The sequence below is a fragment of the Schistocerca nitens genome, chromosome 3, assembly GCF_023898315.1.
Source record: "Schistocerca nitens isolate TAMUIC-IGC-003100 chromosome 3, iqSchNite1.1, whole genome shotgun sequence".
NCBI classification, from domain to species: domain Eukaryota; kingdom Metazoa; phylum Arthropoda; class Insecta; order Orthoptera; family Acrididae; genus Schistocerca; species Schistocerca nitens.
In genome coordinates, this window is record NC_064616.1 from 233,332,357 (window position 1) to 233,345,833 (window position 13,477).

At 42.8% G+C, this 13,477-nt stretch overlaps 1 protein-coding gene across 5 annotated transcripts in view; it reads left to right on the forward strand.

Moving 5' to 3' along the window:
* LOC126248195 (hyaluronidase-like) overlaps nt 1–13,477 on the forward strand; it is a 347,681-nt gene that overhangs the window by 264,442 nt on the left and 69,762 nt on the right. The gene's annotated exons all lie outside the window — the stretch shown is intronic.

Sequence of the window (13,477 nt, forward strand, 5' to 3'; positions counted from 1 at the left end):
TTAGGTTTAAGTAGTTCTAAGTTCTAGGGGACTAATGACCTCAGCAGTTGAGTCCCATAGTGCTCAGAGCCATTTGAACCATTTGATTTTGGAAGGTACGACCTTTATGCAGGTGCGAAAAGTGCAGGTGCGAAAAGTGGCAGTTGACCTTATATAACGAAAAGTGTGAGGTCATCTGCATGAGTGCTAAAAGGAACGCGTTAAACTTAGGTTACACGATAAATCAGTGTAATCTAAAAGTCGTAAATTCAACTAAATGCCTAGGTAACACAATTACGAACAATTTAAATTGGAAGGAACACACAGAAAATGTTGTGGGGAAGGCTAACCAAAGACTGCTTTTTATTGTCAGGACACTTAGGAAATGTAACAGACCTACCAAGGAGACTGCCTACACTACGCTTGTCCGTCCACTTTTAGAATACCGTTACGCGGTGTGGGATCCTTACCAGATAGGACTGATTGAGTATATCGAAAAAGTTCAAAGGAAAGCAGTACGTTTTGTATTATCGCGAAATATGGGAGAGAGTGCCACAGAAATGATACAGGATTTGGGCTGGAAATAGTTAAAAGAAAGGCGTTTTTCGTTGCGACGGAATCTTCTCACGAAATTCCAATCACCAACTTTCGCCTCCGAATGCGAAAATATTTTGCTGACACCGACTTACATAGGGAGGAACGATCACCAAGATAAAATAAGGGAAATCACAGCTCGTACGGAAAGATATAGGTGTTCATTCTTCCCGAGCGCTATACGACATTGGAATAATAGAGAATTGTGAAGGTGGTTCGATGAACCCTCTGCCAGGCACTTAAATTTGATTTGCCCGTGAAAGATCTCTTGTGCACGTCGTTTGGTGAGGCTTGTATGCTGAGCCGCCAGTTCCGTCATGCGTAGTCACTCAGGCCACCTCAATGTGTGTTATTGTTGGTTGTGGGGTTACTTGAAGTCGCAAGTATACCGCGATCGTCCAACCTCATTAATTATGCTAAAAGACAACATCCGACGGCAATTTCTTGCTACACCTACCGATATGCTGTACAGTGCTATTCACAACATTGTCTCTCGACTACACGTATTGTTGATGAATGACGGCCGACATGGTGAACATTTGTTATAAAGAACATCGTCTTTGCTAAAAATAAGTTGTTATGCTAGTCATTGCTTTTGTGTCATATTGATCGTCATCTGTTGGTCATTTTGAGTACCTTTTTGGTTTCAATAAAACCCCATGTCATTTCAAGCTTCTGTGTCAATATCTACCTCTCTACCTACATCACTCAGTGAAATATTGAATTTTCAATTGTTAACGTACTTTTGGGTCACCCTGTACGTAGACCTGGCTTCTGATTAATTAAAGGCAAAACCCCGTTCCACGAGAGAGAGATCTTGAGATTTGTTTTGGATATGATACCATTCGTGTGGCAAAGAGCAAGTATTAAGTCGCGCCAGTAGTTGTGGGCAGCTGTTCGCCAGGGCACTGCGCCAAGGAGGAAGAAAGCTGTTCTGCGCTCCATTCATCCATTGTGCACGCGTGCAGTACTGCGTGGCTCACTGCCAAGACGCTGGACCGGAAATCTGAAGACTCAGATTCCACTAATTCCATCCCCAGCAGGCGTTCCCGATTCAGGGCTTCATTAAGTTTCTCTAATCACTCAAAGCCAATATAAGTACAGGTACATACAAAGCAGGTTCTGCATACATCATTACTCCGTGAGGCGAGACGTTCCTAAACAAGAAAGTAGAGTGGTTACCGTTTAATGACAGATCGACATCGCCATCATAAGAAACGGAGCACAATCCTATTGGTAACGACAGAGGAGGGAATCGTCTTGGCATCACGGAAGGAGTGAGAGAAATGGAAACAGGAATGAAGGAACGAAAGTAACAGTTTAACGTCCTGGCGACGCCGATCTCAACCGGTCGTTCTAGACAAGAAGTAATTAACGCTTTGAAGGAACAATCTCAGCATTCGCTTTAAAGGACTTACGAAGTCTAAACAAGGTTGGTGGATGAGGATTTGACCCCGCTACTGTGGATACAAATCTACTGTCTCAACTTCCCCCAGATAGCACATTTTCTGGATCATCTTCAACTGAATGGTAGCTATAGACTATTAATGAAAATCACAACGCTGTTTACGACTTGACCTAGAAAATACTGCCTACAGTGACGATCACCAAACTGCAAGCGATTTTCAGAGTTTTTAAAGGATTCATGAGTTCACTTTTGGTGAGTTCCTCTCACCCATCATTCTAAGTAATACAGGAACTCCTTTCAGTTTCTCAGTCATTAATCTTGTAGTAATACTGGATGAAAGCTTAATGTTGATGGAAAATAGGTTACCGTGTGCTGAAGGTGTGCAAGTCGTTTTATATTGTACGCAAACATAAAGGTTTCTCCCGAGACATATACAGCTAACAGGTAATCTGTAGCATGTAGTAGGTAACAGGTAGTGGTAAGTGGATACGTAATGGGTAATGGCTAATGTTAAACGGTAAATGGTAAGCTCGCTGGTCACACAGACAATTCACTTCTTGCTGGGAACCTTTACCCTACAGCTATTCACGTTGCTACTTTTCAGTTACCTATTAACTGTTACCCATTTATCACTGACATTTACCATTTACCCATTCACCATTAACCATTAACAGCTACTTGTTATCTATTACCCTTTTACCATTTACCATTTACCATTTCAACTAGCTGTTTAAGTTACCCATTTACTGTTTACCATACACCATTCCCAATTAACCTTACCCATTTACCATTTACTGTTACCCATCACCCATTTACCATTTAATGTTTACCATATATCATTACCTGTTGTCTGTTTATCATTTACCGTTTACCACTTATCGTATATAGTTTACCATTTACCGTTACCCTTTACCCATTTGCAGTTTACTATTTACCATTTCCTGTTGCCTTTTGCCATTTATCCTTTAACGATTACTATTCACCATTTATCGTTTACTGTTACCAGATACACGTTTCCCAGTTACACTGGAAAATGACCTCTCTGTAACTGATAGCCGCAGTAGCTGACACCCCCAGTAGCTGACACCCAACTGTAGCTCGCATTCCATAACAAGTGCTAATAAATTGCACAAAGTTTCAAGAACAACACTGATGTACAAAATTTCTGGAAAGTATTCAGTTTGAAAACAATTCGAGTAGTTTCCACTGTGTGTCAGCAAGCTTTAGCGTTATCAGCAGATAAACGTTTTTTCTACTGCAGTATATAGTTAATACCCTATCTTGGAGTCACAACAATATTTGGCTGACTCTGAAAGCAAGGAAAACCATTCTTAACTATGTAAATGTGTATTGTTACTATTTGGTATTCTATTTCATCAAAATGTTATGAAGTTTCCGCTATATGACAGCAGAAGATGACAAACGTTTTGAACTGCGAGATGAAGCTAGTAGCACTGGGTCACTATAATGTTTGGTTGATTCCGATATCGAGCCTAGACACGAATTTTTGAAGAATTTACACCGAGGTGACCAAAGTCATGGATAGCGATGTGCACATATACAAATGGCGGTAGTAGGGTGTACACAGGGTATGAAAGGTCAGTGTGTTGGTGGAGCTGTCATGTTTACTCAGATGATTGGTGTGAAAAGGTTTTCGAGATGATTATGGCAGCATGACTGGAATTAACAGACTTTGAAGGCGGAATGGTAGTTGGAGCTAGACGCATGGGACATTCCATTTCGGAAATCGTTAGGGAATTCAGTATTCCGAAACTCACAGTGTCAGTACTATGACGAGAACGCCAAATTTCAGGCATTATATCTCCTGGCGGACTACGCAGTGACCGACGGCCTTCATTTAACGATTGAGAGCAGCGGCGTTTGCGTATAGGAGGACAGAGGCGAAATTTGGCGTTAATGGGCAATGTCAGCGGACGACCAACGCAAGCCACTTTGTAAACTGCACGATATCGAGTGCAGTACCTCTCCTAGGCTTGTGACCATATTGGTTGGACCCCACACGACTGGAAAACCATGGTCTGGTCAGAAATGTGTGTGAAGTCCTATGGGACTTAACTGCTAAGGTCATCAGTCCCTATGGTTACACACTACTTAACCGAAATTATCTTAAGGACAAACACACACACCCATGCCCGAGGGAGGACTCGAACCTCCGCCGGGACGAGCCGCACAGTCCATGACTGCAGCGCCCTCGTCCTCTCGGCTAATCCCGCGCGGCATGGTCTGGTCAGATGAGTCCCGATTTCAGTTGTTAAGAGCTGATGGTGGGGTTCAAGTGTGGTTCAGACCCCACGAAGCCATGGACCCAAGTTGCCAACAAGGCACTGTGCAAGCTGGTGGTGGCTCCAAAATGGTGTGGGCTGTGTTTACGTTGAATGGATTGAGTCCTCTGGTCCAACTAAACCGATCATTGATTGGAAATGATTATGTTCGGCCACTTGGAGGCCATTTGCAAGCATTCGTATACTTTAGTTACCTGATAAGGACAGAATTTTTACGGATGACAATGCGCCAAGTCACCGGGCCCCCAACCGTTCGCGATTGGTTTGAAGAACGTTCTGGACAAGTCCAGCGAATGATTTGGCCACCCAGATCGCCCGACATGAATCCCATCGAACATTTATGGGACATACTCGAGAGTTAAGTTCGTGCACAAAATCCTGCACCGGCAACACTTTCGCCATTATAGACGGCTATAGAGGCAGCATGGCTCAGTATTTCTGCAGGAGACTTCCAACTACTTGTTGAGTCAATGCGACATTGAGTTGCTGCACTACGCCCTGTAGAAGGTGGTCCGACACGATAGAAGATATCCCGCGACTTTTGTCATTCCATTGTATATGTGGGAATAAGATTGTTTACTTTGGTAATTCTCGTTGACAAGTGCACTTTAAGCTGTAATTTAGATCAGCAGAAGCGCCTGTGTGTGTTCCGAAATGCGGAATTCATGTCATATTATACTGAACCAGCAGTCAAATGCACGGGATGTCAGCAAGAGCCGGCCGGTGTGGTCGAGCGGTTCTAGACGCTTCAGTCTTGAACCACGTGACCGTTACGGTAGCAGGTTCGAATCCTGCCTCGGGCATGTATGTGCGTGATGTCCTTAGGTTAGTTAGGTTTAAGTAGTTCTAAGTCTAGGGGGCTGATGACCTCAGCTGTTAAGTCCCCTAGTGCTCAGAGCCATTTGAACCATTTGCTACCAGATTCAAGAAGAGTGGTCGTATGGTAGCGACTAGCGACACAGAAATGCTTAGGAAGGAACAGGAGATCCACAGATTTCAAGGAGTTTCTATCATAGGCTGAGGAGGAATAACGACCAATTCAAAAATAGACCTCGTTTTTGTAAGAGGAACACAGCGATCAATCTTTATATTCAAAACATTTGGCAACCTTTGGTGCTTCCGATCGCTGAAGAGTATGCGCCTGAATTCCTATACATTAATGATAACGCCGGACCACATGTTGCTGAAGCGGTGTGTAAATGATTTGAAAGACACATTATTCAAGTGCTATAGCGACCTTCCAGTCTCCTGACCTGAGCCCCATTCAGCACCTCTGGGATAGCCTTCAAGGAAAAGCTTCGGAGGATGCAGACAGCATCTGGTGTCTCGATCAGTTGTACGCTCGGCTTAGATATCACTGGCAGAACTTTCACCTAGATGAGATCTCCCATCTCATTTCGCCAATGTCAAAAAGGCAGTAGGCAGTACATAACTGAAGAGAAGGTGCTACCACTTACTGATGGCAAAAAAGTGCTAAGAGTTCTATCTATCTATCACTGGAACCTTGTCCCGCAGTTACGCAGGGTCAACCATCGTCAATCAGATTTGGCATGTTAATGTTTAAGGGGTGGCCGGATGCCCTTCCTGCCGCCACCCTGTACCCCCCAGGACGGAATTAGTGTACCCCAACTGCCTGCATCGAGTTTAATCCACGGAATAGTGCGAAAGTGTTCAGATGTCTGCGAGCCGTGTAACTGAGGCGGAACATGGGGATCAGCCCGGTATTCACCTAGTCGGATGTGGAAAACCGCCTAAAAACCACATCCAGGCTGGCCGGCACACCGGCCCTCGTCGTTAATCCGCCGGGCGGATTCGATCCGGGGCCGGCGCGCCTACCAGAATCCAGGAAGCAGCACGTTAGCGCTCTCGGCTACTCTGGCGGATAAAACAGTACTAAGAGTGATAAGGATTTTTAAACTTCACAATTCTATGACTATTTCTTTACAATTTTCATGCTGCATTCTATGTTTAACCCTCTACAATTTTCATGCTTCATTATTTATTCCGAAAAAATGGTTAATATTGTTACGAAGTTATGTAATGTAATTGTTGAATGTTGTTACAATGTTACGTAATTATACGTACATGTGAGTAATTACATGTGTATGATACACTCAGTATATACCGAATAGAACTTTTATGATTTTCAATTAGGAGAAGAAGTTTGTTTCTTAGAACATTTTGATGTGTGTACATATTTATTTAATGCATCCATTTCTTTCTGTTCTATCGCCGCGGTAGGTTTGGCATCTGAAGCTATCAAAGACTTCCTCCGTCGTAACAGATATTGTGATCTTTTATGCATCATAGTCGCTCGACGTACGTCATAGTGACGTCATGCAGATGTCACAGAACTTGCGTATGCTACTAGAGGTTATATTGATGTGTTCTGCGATGAAGAGATGCTAGCAGAGCCGCCGACCCCATTGGAAATGAGACAGCACAGCAAATCTCTCTGCGGATTTTCACAAACGACTTCCAGGTTCTTTGCATCAATAAGGGCATAGCAGCTGTTCAGGTTAAAGTTGTTGCTGCTCAGTTTCACATTTTTCATGACAAAATTCCAATGGATTGACGCATGGAATAATGGTTCAAATGGCTATGAGCACTGTGGGACTTAACTTCTGAGGTCATCAGTCACCTAGAACTTAGAACTACTTAAATCTAACTAACCTAAGGACATCACACACATCCATGCCCAAGGCAGGATTCGAACCTGCGGCCGTGGCGGTCGCGCGGTTCCAGACTGTAGCGCCTAGAACCGCTCGGCCACCCCGGCCGGCCATGGAATAATATTTTTGTTTCATCAAGTAGCGCTATGCTTTTTTGTCAGGCTGTGATTAGCAGCCGTCTAAATATCTTAGCGTATACCCTAGGAATTCAGAAAGTCATCTTTTAAAATCGTTGTAGCTCTATGTGTCAACGTCTTTATAATAGTTCTCATGTGGGCCACCAGATGAAAGCTTTGCACGGTGAGATGCAAGTCAATGTGCATCGACTTCCGGTATACTGAGTCTCTGAGCCACTAACCTTGCTCACGTTCTTGTAATACATTTAAATGTGTCCACTCTCCTTTTCTTTCCATTTCAGCGTGATCTTGATATTAATGTTCACAGAACTTTAATTATTTAGGAAATGCCGAAAAGCTTCCACATCATGTGACCAGTTTATAAATGTATCGTCAACACAACGAAAAAGGTGGATTCCCCGAAATGTTCCATAAAGAAATTGACCACTGTTAGATACAAAAGGGCCAACATGACAGGCTTTCACAAAATTTGTTGCCATAAAAAAATAGATGGTAGTCAAAATATACTGCGATTACCATGCTCCTCACAAATAACCATAGAATTATGTTTAATGAGACAAAACATCGGGCAGCTACAATTCTGTCACCAAGAAATACCAAAATTTGCTGCAACAGCTTTTACCTGGATAGCTGCCATACCTTTATTGGCACATAGAAGTGAGCATTGGTTGGTGAGAGTCTAAGTGTGACGAATCGATTTCCTTTCTACTGTATCGGTGATGCCACTAACCTTTCTCCATCGCAGTACACATTGGCACAAGCTCTGGTAGCATAAGTAGATTTAAGTTTTTGAAAACAGCTACAAGCCGCACTTTTTACTTTATATTGACCTGTTTCGCTCTTTGAATGAACAAGAGCATCATCAGAATTTGCGCTGTAAAAGATATAAATTGAGATAATACGGAACATACATTGACATTACGTAAAGTATATATTCTACTTCCAGTATGATGACTTACGTCTAAAGTTGGCTAAAAGCTCTAAAGATTAATCTGGCTGTACTATAGTACTTAAATTTACTTTTAAAGTACTGTAGAAAATGATGGCATTGATAGCGCCAAAGATGAAAGTGACTGTACAACAATACGTGTAATGTCCATGCTATAGCCTAACCAAAGATAATTTACAACTATAGAAATCGAAAGTTACACTTTAATCGCCTCTTTTATGGACGTCTGTATAGGCATCTCATATCTGTACATATCTGCTTATCTTTCAAAAAAATACGAGTACACCTGTAAAAATTAAAATTCCTATCAAAATACATATTTAAAAATGTCTATAAAAATGCATTCAAAACTACCGTTTTTTTAAAAACAGACAATGCTCTTGGTAAATAAATAGATTTATTGGCTTCCACATGTCATCATCATGATATACTCTATGTGATCAAAAGTATCCGGACACCTAGCTGAAAATGACTTACAAGTTCGTGGCGCCATCCACCGGTAATGCTGGAATTCAATATGATTTTGGCCCACCCTTAGTCTTGATGACAGCTTCCTCTCGCAGGCATACGTTCAATCATGTTCTGGAAGGTTTCTTGGGAAAGGCAGCCTATTCTTCACGGAGTGCTGCACTGAGGAGAGGTATCGATGTCGGTCGGTGAGGCTCAGCACGAAGGCGGCGTTCCGAAACATCCTATAGGTGTTCTATAGCATTCAGGTCAGGACTATGTGCAGGCCAGTCCATTACAGGGATGTTATTGTCGTGTAACTACTCCTCCACACACCATGCATTATAAACAGGTGCTCGATCGTGTTGAAAGATGCAATCGCCATCCCCGAATTGCTCTTCAACAGTGGGAAGGAAGAAGGTGCTTAAAACATCAATATGGGGCCTGTGCTGTGATAGTGCCACGCAAAACAACAAGGGGTGCAAACCCCCTACATGGAAAACACCACCACACCATAACACCACCGCCTCCGAATTTTACTGTTGACACTACACACACTGGCAGATGACGTTCACCCGGTATTCGCCATACCCACACCCTACCATGGGATCGTCACATTTTGTACCATGATTCATCACTCCACACAACGTTTTTCCACTGTTCAATCATCCAGTTTTTACGCTCCTTACACTAAGCGAGGCGTCGTTTGGCATTTACCGGCGTGATGTGCGGCTTATGAGCAGCCGCTCGACCATGAAATCCAAGTTTTCTCCCCTCCTGCCTAACTTTCATAGTACTTGCAGTGGATCCTGATGCAGTTTAGAATTCCTGTGTGATGGTCTGGATAGATGTCTACCTATTACACATTACGACCCTCTTCAACTGTCGGCCTGTACGCTTTTGTGTTGTACGTGTCCCTTCACGTTTCCATCTCACTATCACATCGGAAACAGTGGACCTAGGGATGTTTAGGAGTGTGGAAATCTCGCGTCCAGACGTACAACACAAGTGACACCCAATCACGTGACCACGTTCGAAGTCCGTGAGTACCGCGGAGCGCCCCATTCTGCTCTCTCACGATGTCTAATGACTGCTGAGGTCGCTGATACGGAGTACCTGGCAGTAGGTGGCAGCACAATGCACCTAATACGAAAAACGTATGTTTTTCGGGGCGTCCGGATACTTTTGATCACATAGTGTATGTCAACCTATTATTAAGTATAAAAGGCCACCACAGGATCTACATCTACATCTACGTGATTACTCTGCTAGTCACAATAGAGTGCCTGGCAGAGGGTTCAACGAACCACCTTCAAGCTGTCTCTCTACCGTTCCACTCTCGAAAGGCGAGCGGGAAAAACGAGCACTTAAATTTTTCTGTGCGAGCCCTGATTTCTCTTATTTTATCGTGATAATCATTTCTTCCTATGTAGGTGGGTGCCAACAGAATGTTTTCGCAATCTGAGGAGAAATCTGGTGATTGAAATTTCATGAGAAGATCCCGTCGCAACGAAAAACGCCTTTGTTTTATGATTGCCACTCCAGTTCACGTATCATGTCTGTGGCACTGTCTCCTCTATTTCGCGATAGTACAAAACGAGCTGCCCTTCTTTGAACTTTTCTATGTCATCCGTCAGTCCCACCTGATGCGTATCCCGCACCGCACAGTAATACTCCAGAATAGGGCGGACAAGCGTGGTGTAAGCAGTCTCTTTAGCAGACATGTTGCACCTTTTAAGTGTTCTGCCAATGAGTCGCAGTATTTGGTTTGCTCTACACACAACATTATCTATGTGATCCTTAACCGCGCGACTGCCACGGTCGCAGGTTCGAATCCTCCTCGGGCATGGATGTGTGTGATGTCCTTAGGTTGGTTAGGTTTACGTAGTTCTAAGTTCTAGGGGACTGATGACCGCAGATGTTAAGTCCCATAGTGCTTAGAGCCATTTGAACCATTTTTTTCAAAAAATGGCTCTGAGCACTACGGGACTCAACTGCTGAGGTCATTAGTCCCCTAGAACTTAGAACTAGTTAAACCTAACTAACCTAAGGACATCACAAACATCCATGCCCGAGGCAGGATTCGAACCTGCGACCGGAGCGGTCTTGCGGTTCCAGACTGCAGCGCCTTTAACCGCACGGCCACTTCGGCCGGCGAACCATTTTTTTGTGATCCTTCCAATTAAGGTTATTTGTAATTGTTATCCCTAAGTATTTAGTTGAATTTTCAGCCTTAAAATTTGTGTGACTTATCGCGAAATCGAAATTTAGCGGGTTTCTTTTAGTATTCATGTTAATAACTTCACACTTTTCTTTATTCAGGGTCAACTGTCACTTTTCGCACCATGCAGATACCTTATCTAAATTATTTTGCAATTAGTTTTGGTAATCTCGTGACTTTACAAGACGGTAAATGACAGCATCATCTGCAAACAATCTAATAGGGCTACTCAGATTGTCTCCCATGTCGTTAATATAGATGAGGAACAATAGACAGCCTATAACACTTCCTTGGGGAACGCCGGATATTACTTCTCTTTTACTCGATGACTTTCCGTCTGTTACTACGAACTGTGATCTTTCTGACAGGAAATCACGAATTCAGTCGCACAACTAAGGCGATATTCCATAGACACGCAGTTTGGTTAGAAGACGCTTGTGAGGAACGGTGTCGAAAGCCTTCTGGAAATTAAAAATATGGAATCAATTTGACATCTCCTGTCGATAGCACTCATTACTTCATGAGTACAAAAGAGCTAGTTGTGTTTTACAAGACCGATATTTTCTGAATCCGTGCTGACTACGTGTCAATAAATTGTTTTCTTCGAGGTAATTCATAATGTTCGAAGACAGTATATGTTCCAGAACCCTACTTCAAATCGACGTTAGTGATATGGACCTGTAATTCAGCGGATTACTCCTATTTCCCTTTTTAGGTATTGGTGTGACTTGAGCAATTTTCCAGTCTTTAGGTTCGGAACTTTCTGTGAGGGAGCGGTTGTATATAATTATTAAATATGGAGCTATTGTATCAGCATATCCTGAAAGGAACCTGACTGGTATACAATCTGTACCGGAGGCCTTGTCTATATTAAGCGATTTAAACTGGTTTGCTACATCGAGGATATCTACTTCTATGTTTTTCATTTTGCGAGTTGTTCTTGATTAGAATTCAGGAATATTTACTTCGTCTTCTTTGCTGAAGGAAATTCGTAAAATCGTGTTTAATAACTCCGCTTTAGTGGCACTGTCATCAGCGACTTAACCGTTGTTATCGCGCAGTGAAGATATTGATTGCGTCAAAAATGGTTCAGAAGGCTCTGAGCACTATGGGACTTAACATCTATGGTCATCAGTCCCCTAGAACTGAGAACTACTTAAACCTACCTAACCTAAGGACATCACACAACACCCAGCCATCACGAGGCAGAGAAAATCCCTGACCCCGCCGGGAATCGAACCCTGGAACCCGGGCGTGGGAAGCGAGAACGCTACCGCACGACCACGAGATGCGGGCTATTGATTGCGTCCTGCCACTGATGTCTTTTATGTATGACGAGAGTCTCTTTGCGTTTTCTGCCAGATTCCGAGACAGGGTTTTGTTGTGGAAATTATTAAAAGCATCTCGCACTGAAGTACCGCTATATTTCGAACTTCTGCAAAACTTTGCCAGTCTTGGGGATTTTGCGTCCTTTTAAATTTAGCATGCTTTTTTCGTTGCTTCTGCAACAGTGATCTGACCCGTTTTGTAAACCATCGGGGAACAGTACCATCACTTATTAATTTATGTGGTATATATCTTTCACCTGCCGTCGATACTATCTCTTTGAAATCATTCCACATCTCTTCTACACTTACGTGATCAGATCTCTTAAAAAGGCTTTAAGAGCATTTTTATCAGCTTTTTTTAAATAGATAAAGTATGAACTACGGCAGCCAGTTGCTAGTGTTGACGACGGGGGAAACCGTCGAAATCTTGAGAACTCGTTCAGACCTGACGCAACAACAAAATTTTATCAATGAATGCCGTAGTGATAAACTATGTTCCCCGTCGAATTTACGTCGTTACTGACGATAGAAGGTCCTGTGAGTGAGGGAAGGTTATCTCGAGAAGTTCACAGTCACGGCCAACGTGACGCTGCTTCATAAAAGTGTGCCACCGTTTAAGAGGAAGTGACGTCACGTTAGAACCACGCTAAAGCTTCTGATCCACCCTTTTTCCTGCCAAGAGCAGATAACGTTCATGCTAAAGCCTTTACTGCGGCATTCAAGGCGGCACCCCATTATCACATAAGTTGCTGTGCAAGCATTTCTTTCTCATTCTCGTTTGTTGCCGCGGATTTGACACTACGAGCCGTTTTAATGTAAAGTAATGTTATTACCGTCACTGCAACTTTTGTTCAGCATCGAGTATTATTTCTAAAATTTCCTAAGCGTTTATACTCGCATTTTCTTTGGCCTCGTGATTATTCCTGTGCGAGATAAGGGCACACCATCATAACCGTCCACATCTTTAAGGAGCTGACATAAGTATTTTTTATCAGCTATCGTAACTCTTGCAGAAGCGTGTTGTGAGACATAACATGGGGAATATCAGTAAAAAACACAAAATTCAGTGTAGAAGAGTTTGTCGGTGGTTTCGCTTACGGAGTTGTTTAGTCCAACACAAAGAGTGAGCTGTGTTTGTCAGATTGTAGCTAGAGTGCGAGTAACTGGAGCCGATTAGTTACGAATTTATTTGACAGAAAGGTAAATTCTTAAATATTCCCTCACTGTTCCTGAGTCCCATCTATCATCTGTTCGGCTTTTTTTAATCTTCCCATCCTGACTGCCTCAGATTATGAAGTTGATGGCTGTGATTCTAGTTATAAATGATAAAGACAAGTCATACCACGACTAAAAAGATTCTGTAAAGAATATTTCAAAATAATCTCAAGTAGTAGTATACTCAATAGCAAAAATTAGTTTCACACGACTTCTTTTAATGA